Genomic DNA, 19,548 nt, shown 5'->3' with positions numbered 1-19,548 from the left:
GCTGGGTATGTGACGACGACGTCGAGTTCTGAGGTGCTGGTGATGGGGGTGATGGGTATCAACTTCCTCCTGTAGGGTGCTGCCGGCAATACCGTAACAACCCGTGGAGGCCTTTTTGCGGCCCCGGTTCGTAGGGTAACAGAATGGAAGTAAGTGCCATCAACCGGATGATTGCCCTTCGCTCCGTGAATTCATCCGAGAGGAGTAAGAGGATGCTCTTCCATCAGCCATCAAGCTGTATCTCATCGGTGGGCATCATCGCGCTTCGCATCGAAATGCTGTTACTAACTTACTGAAGAGGGAGGGATATGGTTTATTTTGCTTCTGTAACGCCACGAGGAGGCTTGTTGCGTGCTCTTTTTGCCAGTAAAAAGGTTTCTGCATGAATGGATCACGCGAGTACCACTTGGAGGCAATGATCAACTCCTTGGCGTGATTGATTTTTTCTCCTTTAAAAGGTCATATTAAATGCGTAAATTGATTTTGAATTGTCAATTCTTTGCGGAATAGTCAGGGCGACTTTAATGATTCTACAACTTTTAGGTCAGATACGGTACAAATGCTTTTTTTATCTATGTATTTGTAAAGGCAATCATGATTGTGTTTTATTAATTAATTTCAACCGCGGTGTACATTTGATTGCAATTTTCATTATCAAACAATCTCCGACGTCTTGTTGAGTTAACTCAAAAACATTCCACAGTATCGGTTACCAATAATGAGCGATACTTCATGATAATGAAAGACTCTACGAAATTATCATCATTAAACCGATCGATGACAAATAATAATGTACCACAGATGATGACCCGTCAGCCCGTCCGGCATGTATCGATTCAGTTTTCATGATTGTTTCTCCATATTTATTGCAAATAACTGCACGTGTCGCGTTTCAATCCCAGCAGTATGTATGCAATTATGTGTGCATATTTGTCGAGATATACACAACAAACATGCCATATCGATACTCGTCGGCGAACGCGACGCTTCGTGTTGATTGCTTTCTTCCATCGACGGTTTTATTTTCAGATCGGTTCTGCAGATTCTACCGTACTCGGACCTTGTTGTTGTGCTATTTATATTATTTTCTCCATCACCTCGTAGAAACCCAGCCAACCACATATCGTAAATCATTGTGTGGAAAAAATCGTATATTTTCATATATTTAATCAGAATTGTATAATTGTATAAAAATTGTATAATAATATTTGTTGACAATGATTGCGTAAAATCGCATTTCATGCCAATTAAATTTCAATAGCGATTTTGTTTCATAAAGTCGTCTCCGATCATAAAAGGTGCGAGATACTAGAAAAAAACATACATTCTTAGTGTCAAGCCGCAAGTTTGCTAGCATCGTATATATGATTTCTTTGAATCGTAGAAATCGTCGCTTCATATCGTATAAGAATCTGCTAAATCGAGCTTGCTACCTAAAGGTATGATGAAAATCGGTGAAATCGTATACAACCATAACAAGGTTGTATATTGATCGTTTGCGTCACACTTGCGTCATATACGAAGTGAATGAAATCGTAGAAATCGAATATTCATTTTTACAGTCGCATATGATTGTTTCTGCACTTTGAATAGTCGAATATTAATCTCGGAAATCGTAAATGGTTTTGTTTACATATTTGTATGATGGAGAAAAAGAAAAAAAAATGGTATTCATCACAAATTTGTATTTTTGTTGTTGTTGTTGACACATTCCAACCATGGTAGCAATAATTTCAACCAAATATATAGGTTTTCATACTAGCAGATAACTTACAATAAGTGATGTGTAGATTCCAACAACGATGCGAATTTCGGGCCTCTTGCACGGCACCACTTTTGGTGCCACTCAATGCACAACAACAACGCTCCCACCACAAGTCTCGCACCGTATCATACTAATTTTTATTCGTTTCATGTCATTCACTTTGAACTCTCTGTTTTCAACTTGGCAATATTGCCAATGGAGATAACGCGCAGTTCTCAATCAAAGGACCTAAGTTCGATTCCCACTGAACACCAATTGTTTTTTTTTTTAATTTGAAAATCTTGAGTCGTATACTGGTACTCTCAATCGTAATAAGATCATGCATAATCGTATATTTAAACGGATAAAATCGGCGAAATCGTAGAAGTTTTTCAAGAAATCTTAAATTATGTTGGATGGAATCGCAGTAATCGTATATATGTTTCGATATGGCCTCCACTTTAGTATGTATATGCCTGTTTCGTGAATTGAATACGATTTCTTTGGTGCTATATATGTGTGACTATTTCAGTTGCAATTTCGATATAGCAACCAAATTGCTGGCTGGGAAGTATCTTCAGCAGCAAATAAAGTCATTGACTATGACTTCCGCGATTCAAAATGGAAGATATCGTAATCATTAGATGTATGGATGTGTACGGTATTCTCTCCACCAAAACGAAAAAAATTAGCAGGACTATGACAAAACAAGTGTTTCGGAAGAAGATTTCTTCGAATATGTTATTCATATATCGCCCCCTCAATGCTAGAACTAGGTAACTCGTTTTGGAAAATGCGGATAAAAATGGCTGGTAAAACTTATCTTGGTATAAAACATACTCTTTGTTGGTCTTAAAAGTTGAAGTAATATGTGTTTTCGAGTTTTCAATTGACAAATTTGTGTTTATTATGGTGTACGTTGAGGTAAAAACAAATTTCTTGCGATTGCGAGTGAAAAAGTCTGAAAAGAAACACTTGTACGAATTCCTGAAGGAATCCTTGAAAGAGTTTCTGAGAGAATCCTTGTAAGATTTCATGAAGAAATTCCTGTAGTCATTTCTGAAAGAATCCAGGAGGACTTTTCAAATCCAAATGATTTTACATTTTTCTAAGTACAACACAACGTTATCGAACTTCAAAATCTGTTATGATAGTTCAGCATGAGCTTTCAATAATTAAATATGAAAGGTATTGATCTACTGGGGTAGAATAATAGCTCAACCAATAGAATGGCAGCTTGCCTATAGCAAACTTTAAAAGTAAAATACTTTCTCTATTCCAGTGTCAAAAATACGACGAAACTTAGGATTTCGAATGATTTTGGATGGATATACAAAGTGTGTGGTTTTTAGAGAAATTTCTACACGAATTTTTATACGAACTTCAGAAAGAAGTTCACACATTTTTTTAATGGACATTTTAGAGAAAAGGGATTTTCTGAAAGATGGAATTTCTGAAGGAATCAATGACTTTTAAAGAACCCGTGAAGAAATATCTGGAAGAATTCTTAATTTCCGATTTTCTCAAAGAATTACTGGCGGAATTCCTTAAATTCGAAAAAAATTTCCGAAATAATCCCGGAAGGATTTCTTGAACGAATCTCTGGAGGAACTTTTGAAAAAAGGCAAGAAGTGCTTTCCAAGGTAATTCTTGAATACATTTAAGGAAGAAGCTCCAAAAGACTTTTTCAGAATACTTTGAGAAAACTGTGAAGTAAACGTATGAAATTTTTTATATTAGCGTATAAACTATGACATATAAAAAAACATCTGTAGGAACAATTTTAAAGAAATTTTCAAAGAAATATTAGATGGAACTCCTGGAAGAATTTCTGAAGAAACCGCTGCAGAAAATTCTGAAGGAACCGTGAAAAATTCTCCAGAAGCTTCGTTGGATAGATTGCTGAATCCCTGAAGATTTTTTTTTAAGAATCCATGGATAAATTATTAAGAAAATCTTTTAAAATTTTTAACGGAAATCTTGGAAAATTTATTGGAGGATAAAAAACGGAAACTCTTGAAGAGTTTAAAAAAAACTGTGGGAGGAATCTATGACGAAAAAAATGAAAGGAATTCTCAGAAAAAATTCTGAAGGATTGACAGGGTGAATCTCTAGCAGATTTTTTGAATGTTTTACTGCGGGAAAATAATTGGAAGGTTTTCTAAAGGAATCCATGGAGAAATTTCTAGAGTAATCTTTTAAAAACATCTCTGCAGTAAATTCTGGAGGAACTTTTGAAGAATTTCTAGGATTTTTTTTTCTGGATTCTCAAAATTTCTTACAGAATTAATGGAGTAATCTTAAAACGAATCTCTGAAGGAATCCTGCAACTGCTTCTTGAAATCCGCTATAGAGCAATTTCCGTGACTGAAGGATTCTCTTAAGCAATCCATAAAAAAATACCGAGGAAATCGATGGAAGATTTTCAAAAGAATTCTTAAGAAAATTTCTTGAAATTTCTTTAAAATTTCTTTAAAAGGAGAAAAATTCCTCTTTAATAGAAGGAATAAAAAACACCGAAGAAAACCTGAAGGAACAACTGCAAGAGTTCTTGGAATCTATGGAATATTTTCCTTAGGAATTATTGGTGGATTGTTTTTTTTTTAATGCATGAAGTAATTTTGGAAGAAATCCATTAGGAAATATTTTGTAGCAGACCCTGGAGTATTTTCTTACAGAATGCTTGAAAGATATTCTTACAGAAAATCTAGAGAGAATTTTAAATCAAGCTATGAGAGATTGAATAAACCAAACCCTGGAAGAATGTTTGAAGAAATTTTCGAATACATTTTGGAAGGAACTCCTGGAAGAAATCGCTGATGCAAATTCTGAAGGAAGCCAGAATTTCCAGAGAAACTTCTAAAGGAGTCCCAGGATAAATTTCTTCACGAATCCCAGGATTAATTTCATCACGAATCCCTGGTAGATTTTCGGAAGGGTTTGCTGCAGTCCTTTCTAAATAAAACTGAGGACAATTTTTTTTTGGAAGGTTTTCTAATTCAATCATTGGCAAAATTTCTGCACCAATCGTGAGGGAAGTTTCTGTAGAGAACTGTATGCTATGAGAGATTGAATAAACCAAGCCCTGGAAGTTTTTTTTTGAGAAATTAAGAAGACATTTTGGAAGTAACTCCTGGAAGAAATCGCTGATGCAAATTCTAAAGGAAACTGTTCTAGAGAAGTCCCAGGAAAAATTTCCTCACGAATTCCTGGTAGAAAGGGTTTACTGCAGTAATTTCTAAAAAAAAACTGAGGCCATTTTTTTTAAGGTTATCTAAAGAATTTTCTGTACCAATCGGGATAGAAGTTTCTGTAGAAATCTCTGACGGAACTTGTTGAGAGATTCTGAAGACTTTCTAGAAATTTCCGAAAGAATTTTTGAATTTTTGAGGCAATCCCTGGAAGCTTTTCTGAAAGAATCACTGCAAGATTTTTATAAGGAATCCCCGAAAGATTTTCTAATGGACATTTTGGAGAAACTAATTTCTGAAGGAATCCCGCAAAAGTTTCTTGAAATCCGCTTTTTAGAAATTTCTGAAGCTGGTGTATTATTTTAAGAAATACATGAAGAAATTTCCAAAGAAATCGCAGGAAATCTGAAAGAATCCTGAAAAGATTCATGGAAGATTATCCTTAAGAATCTCTGGATGAATTTCTATTGCAATTTATGGAGCAATTTTGGAATAAAATTTTTGAATAAACTTTTGAAGGAATTCCTAGAAGAGTTTCAGAAGAGTTCACTTCAACAAATTTTGAAGAAATATGTGAAAGGTTTTCAAAGTGTGCTGAAAGGATTTCAGAAGGAATCTTTGGAGATATTTCTGGAGCAATCTTAAGAGAATTTTTTGTAGAAAATATTGGAGGAGCTTCTGAAGAATTTCTGCAGATTTTCTATATATTTGTGACGAAAATCCTGTAAGGTTTTCTGAAAGAATCACAATTTTGTGGGAATTTATGGAGAAATCCTCCAACTAATTCCCGATCGAATCCCGTAAAAACTTCCTGCTATAAGCTTCAAAGTAAGTAAGTAAGTGATCCATAGAGGAATTTCTGAAGAAATCGATAAAAGATATAAAGAAAAATGTGAAGAAAGAGGAATATCTGAAAGACTCACTGGAGGTTCAGCTCTGAAAAAAAAAATCTCAAGAAATGTCTAATAGAAACTATGAGAAATTCCTCTAGAAAATTTTCCAATGGAGTTTAAGGAGAAATTTGGGAAAGGAACCCTATGAGAAATATTCGGAGCAATCTTCAAAAATGTCTCAAGTAATCCCTGGATAAATATTTACAGGAATCCATAGAAGAATTGCGAAGGAAACTTTGGAGGAAATTTCCATAAGGAATTCCAACTGAAAACTTTGGAAAGTTTTCTAGTGGAATGCTTGGAGAATTTTCTGCATAAATTTGGAATTGCTGGTATAGATTTTTTGAAATTATTTGCGGAGTAGTTTCTGAAACAGTTTATGGAACAAAAATCTGAGGAAATCTATGTAAACTTTGAAGGCACGTCTTGAAGAAACTTGGTTAAGGAATAGAGAGACTTGTGTACTCTGAAAAACTTAAGGGAACACTAGAAGAATTTCTGAAACTGTCCATGTAAGATATTCTAAAAAAATCCCTGTAAAAAATGAGAAGTAATCTGTGGAAGATTTTCTCCAGAGAACTCTTGAAGAGTATCTGAAGCAATTTATAGATAAATTGATTAGGAAAGCAATGGTTGAGTTTCTCAGGGAATCCTTGCAAAATATTCAAGAGCAATCTTTCGGGACGTTTTTGTTCCCGACTAGACAAACCCGTACTCTTGGAGAATTGAGTGTAAGGAAGTGAAATGTACTTCCCCGAGCTGCACCTATCTACCTATCGCTCACATGTCGATGAGGCTCAAAAAAGCGGATCCTTCGTCATGCGTCACCCTCTCTGCCTGAATGCGTTCATGTGCACTATTTTCACCTCGAGAAACGAAGAACCCCGACGCGAGAAAACCGAAGCAGTAATGATGATAATAAAGGGGCGAGATAGGGAAGGTTATTGCTGCAACTGCTGCTGCTGCAGCAGCACCACCAGCATCCATCACATTCGAAGTTGGTGGCAGCGCCGCAGCAGCAGGGAAATAGCATCAAGCCACAGGAAAACATGGCTTCATTTGCCTTACCCATTTACACCGATACGTAAATTGGATAGATTGCATCGGAGTTGGTAGGTATGTTGTGGGCTCCGGGTACTAGGGCACACACGGTAATATAATGTGTTTTCTTGGAGATAGACATGTATCTTAACAGTTTCACCTTATGCTATTGCATGCTGCTTGCTACTAGGGAGGCCTTCGGTTGTCATGTGCTCTGTTGGAATACTCATGTACTTGTTTCACACTTTCTGACTGTTATTGATGATGGAACGGGGGGAAAAGTGAATGAGGGGAACGGAGGGAATACTTCCGCTGCATGTACGGTGGCAGCAAGGGATGCGGAAAGTAGACTGCAAGTATGAGTTTACAAACAAGCATGTGCAGCGTACAGTAGGCACCTACTAGGCGGTGATAGGAGAAGCGCAATGTATGTACCTACGAGCCTTCCAAGAGTGTGCAAGGTGCTAATAGATGGGAGTTTTTAGCGTAAATCATGTTTGCCTAATTGAACCAGGAATTTTGTTTACTGGATGCAGGTAATGGAAAAACTTTCCCGGTGTAATGTATTGAACGAGGTATGCGGAGAAAGAGAAACTACTTTGACGGGTGATAAGTAAATTTGGAAGCGTCATGTCGCTCGAGTGATTGGCTTATTATCCACATTTGAAGTGATAATACAACTCACTCTTATTTTATCAACTTCGGCTATTTCCTTGTTATCACTTTTTTTTTTGAAGAAATTTTCGTAATTGCATAGTCTTTTTGTTTGTCAATTTCATTTTTTTATTGATCACGATAATGATTCAGTATTATTGCGCAAAAGATATGATGATGATTAACGTTCGTATCAAAATCGAACACTGCATTTCTTTGGAAACAGATTCCGCAACTGTTTCGGTCATTCCAAATTCATTCTCTTATTCTTTTGGATTTTCTTTCGGGAATTTATTATTGAATTGATTTGATAACTCATATAAAAATTCTCTCAACGATTTTGTTTGGAATTCCTTAGGCATTTTGTTTTTTTCTTAATAATTATGATACAGTGGCGTTTCGGTTTTATCACTAGTCGTTTTAATCACTACTCGCCCAAATTCACGATTTTCGTTTCCTTTTATCACACTTGCTCTAAAACATTCCGAAATCAATATAAAATATTTATAAAATAGCTCAGTCCACTAAAACAGTGAAAACATGCTAGCTACTGTTCATAACTTTTGCGGTTGAACGATTTTGAATTAAAAAATATGATAAAACCGAAAACCACTGTAATTCCTTAGTGAATTTCTCCACCAGTGCATTTAAAATTTGTTCGTCAGTAAGTGAAAAACTTTCTAAAAAATATTTGGGAACTATATTGAAAAGACACTACATCGTCTTCAACCAGAGGTTGCACAGACTGAACAATCACTAACATTAGGCAACGGACAACACGGAACACCCAGTGGACCAGTGGAGGATTTTTCGTTTGACGAAAAGTTTCCTCCGGCTGGAGCGGGAACTCCGTGGCACTCACAATACGCCTAAACGACTGACGCCGCTTACCGCACGGCCACGAAGCCCACAAAATTCCTTTGGAACTCCTTCGTATTTTTTTGAAAATTTCTTAGGTAATTCTTTCGAATAAAACTTCAGCGATTTTTTTATAAAAAAAACCCGGATTTATCCACCTAGTGGTGATAGTGCCTTTCTCGTCAAATATGTACTCATGATCTTTCTGTCGACGTAAGTCGTAGTCCTGAATCCTGTAAATACTTTATTTATAAAAGCAAGAATTTAATCCAAGCCATCGTCGAGTTAGGAAACTTATTGATGGCACATATGCCGACGTTATGTTCAATGTATAGGCAGTGCTGAAAAATATCAGATTTCTTAGTTGACTGCTTCGCCACTATTACTATTACTGGAGGCTGATCTATATCAAGACGATAATAACAAGTTAAAATAGGTATAACTTCTTTGACAACCAAAAATCACTTTACAGTCTTTGATACATTTTTATCCTGCAAACTTTAGGCTATATTGTATTATCATTGGTTATTAGATTCATTAAATTTGACCAAAAAATGCAAGCAAGTGAAATTTTTCATACTAAATCCAATTCAAATTAGAACCATATCACAGAGCGCGAGGAGCATCCAGTCGGATCAAAATTTTGCGCAGTAATCTTAGACGCAAAAGGGGATTGAAAAGCTTTGTTCGAGGTTGATGCAATTAAATTAAAATTTTACCATGCAACCCCGACCCTACTGATTTGATGAGTTCAGTTTTGTTAAGATTTTGTCAGTTTTGTCAAGATTATTTTTACTGTTTTTTATCACTTCCTGTGAGATACCCGGAACCGGTTCCAAGATAGTACATATATATTGTCTCAAATATAGACTGAGGTTGGTTTTTTGCTAACTGTTCAATAGGTTTTGTGAATAGCCGCGAATTGATGAGTCGCATGCATAGATTTAATACATTTTACATTTTGGTCATTCTGAGGCTATTTTCTTGTAAACCATTCATCAGGTTATTGAAAAAGCCGTGATTTGATGTGTCGCATGCATGGGTTTGGTTCACTTTTGTGTTTGGTCAGTTCCGGCGCAACACCTGTATCCGATTCGGAAACACAACCGGTTCAGCTATAGTCTAAGATTATTTTCCTGCTTACTGTTCATCAGGTTATCGAAATGATGTGTCACATGCATGGGTTTGGTTTATTTTTACTTTTGACCAATTCTAGCGGGACTACCGGAACTGGTTCTGGAATACTATTGGTTGTCCCAAAGATCGCCTGAATCCATTTTGTTGCTAACTGTTCATTAGGTTATCTAAAGAGCCGCGATTTGATGTGTTGCCTGAATGGGTTTGGTTAACTTTCATACATGGCCACTTCCGGCGGGACATCCAAAACTGGTTCCGAAACACTATCGGTAGTCTCTGCTTTAATCTAAGGCCATTTTCCTGCTTACCGTTCATCAGGTTATCGAAAAAGCTGCTATTTGATGTGTCGCATGCATGGGGTTTGTTCACTTTTATATTTGACCACTTCCGGCGGGGCACACGGAACCGGTTCCGGAAAAGTACCGATAGTATCTGCTGGATCTAAGGCTATTTCCCTGCTCACTGTTCATCAGGTTATCGTAAAAGCCTATATTTAATATGTCGCATGCATGGGTTTGGTCCCATCTACATGACCACTTCCGGCGGGACACACGGAACCGGTTCCGGAATACTACTGGTTTTCCCAAATATGGTCTGAAACCATTTTCTTGATCACCTTTCATCAGGTTGTCTAAAGAGCCGCGATTTGATGTGTCGCATGCATGGATTTCGTTCACTTGCACATTTGGCCACTTCCGGTAGGGCACCCGGAACCGGTTCCAGAATACTGCCGGTAGTATCTGCTGGATCTAAGGCTATTTTCCTGCTCACTGTTCATAAGGTTATCGTAAAAGCCGCTATTTGATGTGTCGCATGCATGGATTTGGCTCACTTTTATATTTTGCAACTTCCGGCGGGACATCCGGAACCGGTTCCGGAACACTACCGGTTCAGATATTGCTTGAGACTATTTTCCTGCTTACCGTTCATCAGGTTATCGAAAAAGCCGCGGTCTGATGTATCGCATGCATGGTTTTGTAACATTTTCATATCTGGCCCCTTCCTGGGGTACAGGTCCGGAACACCTAAATGGCCATAACTCCGGAACGGCTGGACCGATCCGAACCATTTTCAATAGGAAACAATGGGACCAGATTCCGCGTCGAATGAACCGTCGGTCATTAAAATCGGATGAGGTTTACTGCCAAAAAGTGATGTGAGTTTTTTTGTACACACACATACACACACACACACACACACACACACACACACACACACACACACACACACACACACACACACACACACACACACACACACACACACACACACACACACACAGACATCACCTCAATTCGTCGAGCTGAGTTGATTGGTATATGTGACTTGACCCTCCGGGCCTTCTATCAAAAAGTCGTTTTTGGAGTGAACATATAGCCTTTCCAGTACACTTAGTGTACGAGAAAGGCAAAAACTCGACAAGTAATCGACAAGTAAATGGTACTTTCTCAAGTAGTTTTATTGGAATTTGTTTAGATTTTCTTTGAAAACTTCTGCGGCAGTTTTGTGATTTTTTTTAGTGGTTCCATTGTAATTTCGTGTGGAAATTCCTTTTGTAATACATTTTTTATTGACATTTCTTCTGTACTTCCTTCATGATTAAAAACTTCTTCGGCTTCAAAAGTTCTGATAGAATTTCTACAGCTAGTCCTCCGGGAGTTTCTTCGGCCTTTTTCTTCTAAACTTACAAGTGTTCATTGTCTTTTGAAACAACGGATATTTAATATAATTTTAAATTTTTCATTTTGTTTCGAAAACTACGGATAATTGGATTTTTTTTCCAGAGTTCTTTCGGTATACTTTTTGGGAACTTCTTCGGCAATTTCTTTGTAAATATCATCAGCCATTGCATTGGAAATTTCTCAGACTTTCCTCTGGAAATTCAGAAATTCTTAATTTTAATTGCTTACGGATTTTAAAAAGATATTTCAGAAGGAATTCTCAAAGGCATTGCGATTTTCAAAAGAATTGGTGATGGACGATCACGATCAACGATCAAATCGGACTATACATGTCAATGGTTGCTACTCCGTTATTGATCTGAGCTGTTACCAATTGCACTGAGATCCAAATGAATAAGGGCAGGGACACTCCACTTATTCTCAAAGTGCAATTCTAGCAGCTCATACATTTTGGATCAATACCGGCACCGGCCACGTCCCTATAGTCAGTTGGAAAGGGAAAGGAATGTTAGAGTGTGCTGGTTGTTGCTACTAAAGACCGAGATCACCTCTGCATCCCCACATCCAGCACGGACTGGGGTATTTGTTAGACGGAAAGGATGGGAAATCTGGGAGTCACCGTTGGGTCGGTGATGTGATCCATGGATAGGGGGTTATTTATAGTGTTCGTAAGGTGATAGATTGTGTGGTGAATGAGGTGAATAAGGGCAAGCGGCACAGCACGTTTTGGTTGCATAACTTGTAGGCGTTATATACACTGTGCTGTGAGTGGAAATTGGAAGGGAGGGAAACGACTTTTTTTTCCATTTCGTTTCTGGTTCTAGCGATGGCTATGAACATATGAATAAACATGAGTTGTACACGCAGAGCTCGATGTACACAGCGCAACGAGTAACTTCCACGCAGCGACCGAAAAGACAAAAGAATTTTCACGCAGATTTGTGTAACACCGGATCAGCACATTTTTTGTGTTGATCCAGTGGTACACAAATATGAGTGAAAATTCCTTTGTCTTTTTGCTCGCTGCGTGAAAGTTACTCGTGCGCTGTGTTGTTTCATTTAAGGGTGTATATGTAGAGATGAGAGAGAGAGAGAGGAAGTAGATAGAAAGATACATAGTAGGATGAAAAGGGACGGGCCAGGGATTGAACCCATGACCTTCTGCATACCAATCAGAAGCGGTAGTCACTAGACCACCAAGCCCGTCGATTTTCAAAAGAATTGCTGATGGAATCTGAAAACGGAATTTCCGATTAAATCTCCAAAGCAATTGTTTAAGAAACCATCACAGAAAAAAGTCCAAAGAAATTTTCAAAAAACTTCCTGTGAAATTCCCAATGGAATCGCCCAAGAAATTTCTGTAGAGCTTGCCTGAGAAATTTCATATAAAATGCAGAAGCAATACTTTCGAGAATTGTCACTGACATTCTCAAAGGAATTTCCGAAAAGGATTTCAATGAAGTTGTCGAACAAATTCCAGTAAAATGTTCTACAAATATTCACAAAAATTTTTAAGGATTTCTCAAAAGTACGCTGAGGGAATTTCGCAAAAGAATTTGTCGAGGAATTTAAAAGTTATTTGGAACGGGTTTTTTCAAAGACAATACAGATAATTTCTAAAAGAATTTCTAAGATACTTCTCGAATGAATTATTTAATGATCTTCAAAGTAGTGGTCAAAAATCTACAATATTCTTTGGGAAATTGTTCTAGCAGTTTCTTTAGATTTTTTTCCAGGGATTCTTTATTAAAATATTCCATACAATCTTTTTCAAACTCTGCCAGGGGTTACTTCACACGAAATTTTGTCAAATTTCAAGAAAGTCTTCCTACGAGCTCTTGGAATCGGTGATTTCTTCAGGGATTCCTCTAAGGATTCCAACGGTACAGCCCATAGACATGTCTTCAGGAACATTTATAGGGATTTATCCAAAAACTCCTGCAGGTTTCCCTGTAGGAATTGGATGCCTGCGGAAATATATACACTGGAACCTCTTTTTATGCACATGGCTGGGACTGCATAAATTAAAAATGTGCATAAATTAAAAAATGCCATAAAAAGAGGGAAATTTATGCATAAATTAAATTTGGCTTTTGATTAGAGCATCTAGTTCACGAGAACAGGACCTTGACAGTTGAGGTGGGGCTAAGGAGGTTTCCAGAAAATTCTCAGAGACCCCAAAAAGGCGGTTCTAAGGGGCTTCAGGGGCGTTTCAAGGGGTTGTTTCGGGGGATTTGAGGAACCTTTTAAGGGTGTTCGGGAAATAGGTTGGTACATGGGGTTACGGGAAATTCTTGGGTATTTCAATAGTATTAAGTGGATTTCAGGGCGTTCAAAGGGGCTTTAGGGACAATTCAAGGGATCTCAGGAGCCTTTAAAGGGCGTTGCAAGAGATTTGAGGGGCGTTTCAAGGTATTTCAGAGTCTGCTCTGAAACTTCCTGAAATGCCTAAAAAATCCCCCTTAAACCCCCCGGGGGTTCCATGTCACGCACCTGAGAGGCTTTGAAACCCCTGATAACTCCTTCGTAACGCTTCCGTAACGCCTCTGAATCCCTCGAAAATGCTCTGAAAGATCTTGAAATGCCTCCAAAATCCCCCTCAACCCCCTCTAACCTCATGTAACGCACCTGAGAAGCTCCGAACCCCCCAAAAACTCCTCCGTAACGCTTCCGTAACACCTCTGAGCAGTGTTGGGAATACTCACTTGCAAGAGTGATACTCACTTGCTTCTATCTCAGTCCAGAAGCATGCTATCAAAAAATGATGTTTGAAGGGCTTTTAGATTGTAGTTTAATCTAAAAGTTTGCTGAATAAAGTAAAGGTCGCAAACGCATACCAAAGTTGTGAGAGAGCTGTGAGTACGAGGTGAGTAAAATTCGTGTAATTTATACTCATCTTGTGCTCACAGCTTTCTCACGGTTTTGGTATGCGTCTGCGACTTTTACTTTATTCGGCAAAATTTTAGATTAAACTACAATCTAAAAGCTCTTCAAACATCATTTTTTGATAGCATGCTTCTGGGCTGAGATAGAAGCAAGTGAGTATAACTTTTCGCAAGTGAGTATTCCCAACACTGCCTCTGAGTCCCACCAAAGAGGCTCTGAAACGTCCTGAAATGCCTACCAAATCCCCCTTAGACCCCCTCGGACCCCATGTAACGAACCTGAGAAGCTCCGAATCCCCCGAAAACTCCTCTGTAGAGCTTTCGTAACGCTTCTGAATCCCGCCGAAAATGGTTTGAAACATTTAGAAATGCGTCCAGAATCCCCCTTAAACCCCATAGGTCCCTGTGTAACGCACCTGAGAGGCCCCAACCCCTAAAAATTCCTCCGTAACGCTTTCGTAACGCCTCTGAAACGTCTTGATCTTGAAATGTTTTCAAAATCTCACCCCATCGGACCCCATGTAACGCACCTGAGAGGCCCCAAACCCCCCAAAAACTCCTCCGTAACACTTTCGTAACGCCTCTTAATCACGCCGAAAATGGTCTGAAACATCCTGAAATGCCTAAAAAAATCCTCCTAAACCAAAACCCCTAAAAACGCTTCCGTAACTCCTCTGAAACCAGCCTAAAATACTCTGAGACTTGCTGAAATGAATCCGAAACCTCCTTAAGACCCACTCGGAACCCATGTAACGCACATGAGACCTTCGGAAACACCTAAAAACGAACCTGTAAACTTGTATTGCTCTCCTCTGTAAACACCACTTTGCCGCCGTAGCAATAGTTCCCGTCATTATTAAATATTCTAGTGCACAATATTGGTTCTGAGTAGCTTTCCCTCTTTTTATGCAGGGCATAAAAAAGGTGCACAAATTAAAAGTGCATAAAAATAACATGCATAAATAGAGGTTTTAGTGTACAGAGAAACTTTCAGTAATTTCACCTGGTATTCCTACATGTATATACCCTAAATTTTTTTCAGGATTATCTTCACGAATTCTTAAGAGACTTAATTAATTTATCCAAAAATAGTCGAAGGATTTTCTACGAGAGTCATTTTGGGGATTTGAGTTTTTAAATAGATTTGCCAAGAAATATTTGCAGACGTTTTTCTAGGTGTTTCTCAAGATATTCCAAATGACATTCTTCAAAAATACGTCCACTCCATGAGTCATATAATTCTCCAGGTAATTCATTACAGAACTTTTCTAGGATTTCTTTTAATTTCTCATTTTTTTTTTTTTTAATTCCACCAAAGGTTTGGCAAAGAATTTTTTTAGACATTTCCCTAAAAATTCACCCAAGAATGCCTGAAGGATTTTTGTTTTAAGAAATTCGACTATATATTTCTTCAGAAATTGCTTCAGAGATTTTTTCAGATATTTCGCTACGGATTCCTTTTGAATCTTGTTCAGGATTTGCTTCAGAAATATCTCCAGAAAATCTGTTTTTACTTAAGCATTTCTAAATAAGTTCTTTCATGGATTTTTTTAACAGGGATTGGATTTCTTTAAGAAATCCTTCAAAAAATCAGTCAAGGATTGTTACAGAAATTCCTACAAGGATTACTTTATACATTTCTCAAGGGATTTTTGGAAACTCATGTACAAATTGCACAAAATATACTCGAATAATCCCAAAATACATTTCAACAGGAATCCCTGCACATTTTTTTGAAGATATCTATGGAAGAACTCCTAGGTATACCTGTGAAAATTCCAAGAGGAAAATATTCTGCATGGTTTTCCTGAAACAATATCTGGAGGGATTCTACAAGATACTTGAGATACCTTAGGAGAAACTCCTTAAAGAATGTCATGAAAAACTTCTTTATAAAGTAATTTCGAATAGGAATTCCTGAAATAATGTTCGGGAAAATATCCATTTCTTCAAAGCACTTTTGGGGGAATTCCGAAGAATACCCAAGAGGAATTTCTGAAAAATATCCAAAGAAAATTCCTGTGGAAAAAACCGAAAAAGGCAATGCAAGAATTTTTGAATGAAAAAATAGATACATTTTTGAAACGCTATCGGGAGAATTTCCTGGATCACTAGAAGAACTCCTTGGGATACCTCTGGAAAAAATCATAGAAGAATTTCTTGTACAATTCCTTAACGTAGCGTTTCTCAAACTATGGGTCGCGACCCACTGGTGGGTCGCGGGCTGATTTTTGGTGGGTCGCAAAGTCTTTATTATTTTATGTCGAATGTCATTGCTAGTCATGTCCTAATTTTCAAAAACTTCCTTAGAAAATCCATTTCTAAAAGATTTATTTCTAGAGTTTTGGTTTCTCCTTAACCCTTCAGCGCGCGCGCTGTTGTGAAAAGTACAACACTACCAAAAAACCTCGCTTTTCGCATACAGCGCGAGCGCGGTGCAGTTTCGGTTGCTTGATGGCGCGCGTCCTTGAAGGTTATTTCTCCTTGAAATTATGTATTATAAAGTCTTGGCTGGAGTATATAGAATATTGAATCTATACCGTTTGCATTGTGAACCGATTCCAAAACTTGGGTTTTCAATCAGAAGTTTTGAGATTAAGGTAATAGTTTAGAGTTCAAGTTGTTGCTAGCAGCATTTTCTGTTAGACTTACACGTCAGTTTCAGCAGCTAAAAAAATAAAAAAAATAAAAAAAATCAAACAACAGCAAAGAAAATACTCAACTTCGACAAGAAACCTTACCTTTACCGAACTTCAGTAAATCTAAACTTCTGTGAAATTAAGATGAATGTCGTTAATCTGAAGTTTAACGGAACAACTGAAAAGTGATTTCAATAAAAATGGAAATAAAATAAGTATGTATGAAGGATATTATTAAAAATTTCAAGAGTACTCAAAACTACTTGATGTTCACTCACTCGCTGTGAATATGTATAGCATTTTCAACCGATATTTAATTTTAAAGTAGATTAAAGTTCTGCCGAAACATAAATTGAGCACCTGATTTAGCACTTTATCTGGAGCCAGATTGGTTAAATATATTAGAAACTTGGAATCTTATCTCAAATTTTTAAGACTAAAAGTTAGCTGATGCTGAAAACTTGGGCAACTTAACCTTTCTTAAAGTTTACCAAAAAAAAAAATAAAAACAAAAAAAATTCTTTTTTAAGTTTGAGCGCTACGTAACGTGAGTTTATTACAACCTATGAAAGTGATAAAATGTATTTATTTAGAAAGGCAATCCAAATTTGCAAAAAAATTGACTTCTTTAATAAATTTTCGTGCTGGTGGGTCGCCAAATTATTTAAAAATTAAAAGTGGGTCGTAAGCTGAGAAAGTTTGAGAACCCCTGCCTTAACGGATCAGTAGATAAAAAAAAGAATTTTAGGAGACAGGATGTTCATAATTAAGGAGACAAAGGGCGACCTCTGGGATTTTTTGTTTGAAAGTGTAACTCTTCCCATAGTAAATCCTATGCAAACTTTGAACCGCTTGCGCTAAATTATAGTTTAACCGATTGCGCTGAAATTTTGCACAGTTCATACAGGACCTAAATGGAATCTAAAAAGTCGACTGGAGCGAGAATTTGATGTTTGTCCCATACTAATGTGCAATCCTAATGATTAGGAATCGTCATCAAAGTATATTACTTAAGGCGCATTATTGAAATTGGGGAGGCTTGTGCCAGAATAGGGGCGCTAGAAGTTAGAAACTATGAAACGCACATTTCTAAGCTTTCTCAAAACTGAGGGTCTGGTAAACCTTGAAACTTTGCCATTGCAGTACGAAAGCATAACAATCACTATCACATTCATTGAGTCGCGTTGGTATAGGGACTATCGGCTGCGACTGACATTCATTTGATCTTGAAACACTGACTCGCCCGGTATTACAATAAAGGGGCTGTCCATAAACCACGTGGTCATGAGGGGGGGGGGGGTTCGGCCAATGACCATTTTGTATGGACAAATAAAAAAAATTGTATGGACAAATGACCACGCCGGGGGGGGGCGGGGGGTTGGTTGAAAAGTCCCAAAAAAATGACCACGTGGTTTATGGACAGCCCCAAATCGGAGAAAACTGGGTCGATTTTGAAACTCCATACATTTTGTGAAAAACTTCAAATCTCATTTACTCGAATGTAGGTTTTTGGCGCTTGTACTTTGTTTCTAACCCCTTAATTACTTATGCTCAGGGTGATTCCCGGTTGGTCTAAAAACTTTTTTAGGAAATTTTCTCGATTTCCTTGGGCGTAGAGTATCCTTGTGCTTCCCACACTATAAACACATCCAAATCGGTTTTTGGGAGAGAAAGTTCTCATGAAACACTAACTGACAAGCAGGGTTTGTACCACTGGGAACGCTGCTCTATCAGCTACAACTTTACCGAAGGCTGCATTCAAATTGCATGCTTCGTTAATTAGTTACCGATTTTTATCCTGAATGAAAATCTTCAATCATGATGATTAAAATATTCGATCGGCATGACTGCAATTTGCAGTGAAACATAGAAGCCTTGATTTCTGTGTGCTATCTTTGGCGCCATGTGCAGCAATGTTGCCTGCTGGGAAGCTGAAAGATCACTATTAAAGTTTATCCAGGTGGGTACAAATCGATAGCTTTTTAATGAGGCGTCCGATTTCAATGCGGCATTTGGAGAAGTTGTAGCTGATAGAGAAGCCAAAAAGTTCCAGGGGTCAATTAACCCGCTAGAGTACTTTGGAAAATGCTAAGGTTGATTGAATGAAAAACATCGTTTTCCCCTAGTAATTCCCATACAAACTTTGAAGGGCTTGTGGAGTCTCAATTTTCAACTAAATCAGCTCAAATTTTGGGAGAAGGCAAGAATCTGGTTACGAATCGAATGAGCGGTGTAGAGTAAAACATATTTTTTTAAACCACGCTAGTGCTCATGGTGTGGGCTTGGAGTCAGTTTGGCTTTCTATTTCGCAGAATCGTTACCTTTTCTGTGGCTAAGCTGGTTTAAGCGCCAGTCTAGCAAAAACGAAGCCGTGGGTTCAAATCCCACCAGAACAGAACGTGATTTTTTTTTCTCAATTTTATCTCTCAATTTGCTAATCAATCTGCCAAATGTCTTCTTATTCAAGTTTCACCCAATGCTCATAAGAGGTCGATTTTTTTCTCAAGCCATGTAAAAATAAAGTCTTGGATGTGCAAAAAAGTTGCCTGAGACCAATGAGCAAGCCAACACTTGTGGCAAAAGTTGTAAGGTAAAGATCGTCTTATGGTCTTAACATTGAACATGTTCTTTTTGACGTAACAACTGGGGCAAAGCCTGCTTCTCAGCTCAGTGTTCTATGCCAAAGACCACAAGAAAGTCATAAGAATTTTCACTCCAAAAGGTTACAGGAATGACCAGAAGTCGAACCCGTCATCTTTACTATGGTCATGCTGAATATCCACGCCTTCATGGCTATATGAACATTTAATATGTAAGGGTATAA

At 37.7% G+C, this 19,548-nt stretch overlaps 1 long non-coding RNA gene across 4 annotated transcripts in view; it reads right to left on the bottom strand.

Annotated features, from left to right (window-relative positions):
* Positions 1–19,548, bottom strand: part of LOC134288283 (uncharacterized) — a 585,889-nt gene that overhangs the window by 331,976 nt on the left and 234,365 nt on the right. The gene's annotated exons all lie outside the window — the stretch shown is intronic.

The sequence above is a fragment of the Aedes albopictus genome, chromosome 2 (genome assembly GCF_035046485.1).
Source record: "Aedes albopictus strain Foshan chromosome 2, AalbF5, whole genome shotgun sequence".
NCBI classification, from domain to species: Eukaryota; Metazoa; Arthropoda; class Insecta; order Diptera; family Culicidae; genus Aedes; species Aedes albopictus.
Note: the sequence above shows the minus strand (reverse complement) of the source record. Positions and strands in the feature narration are given on the sequence as shown.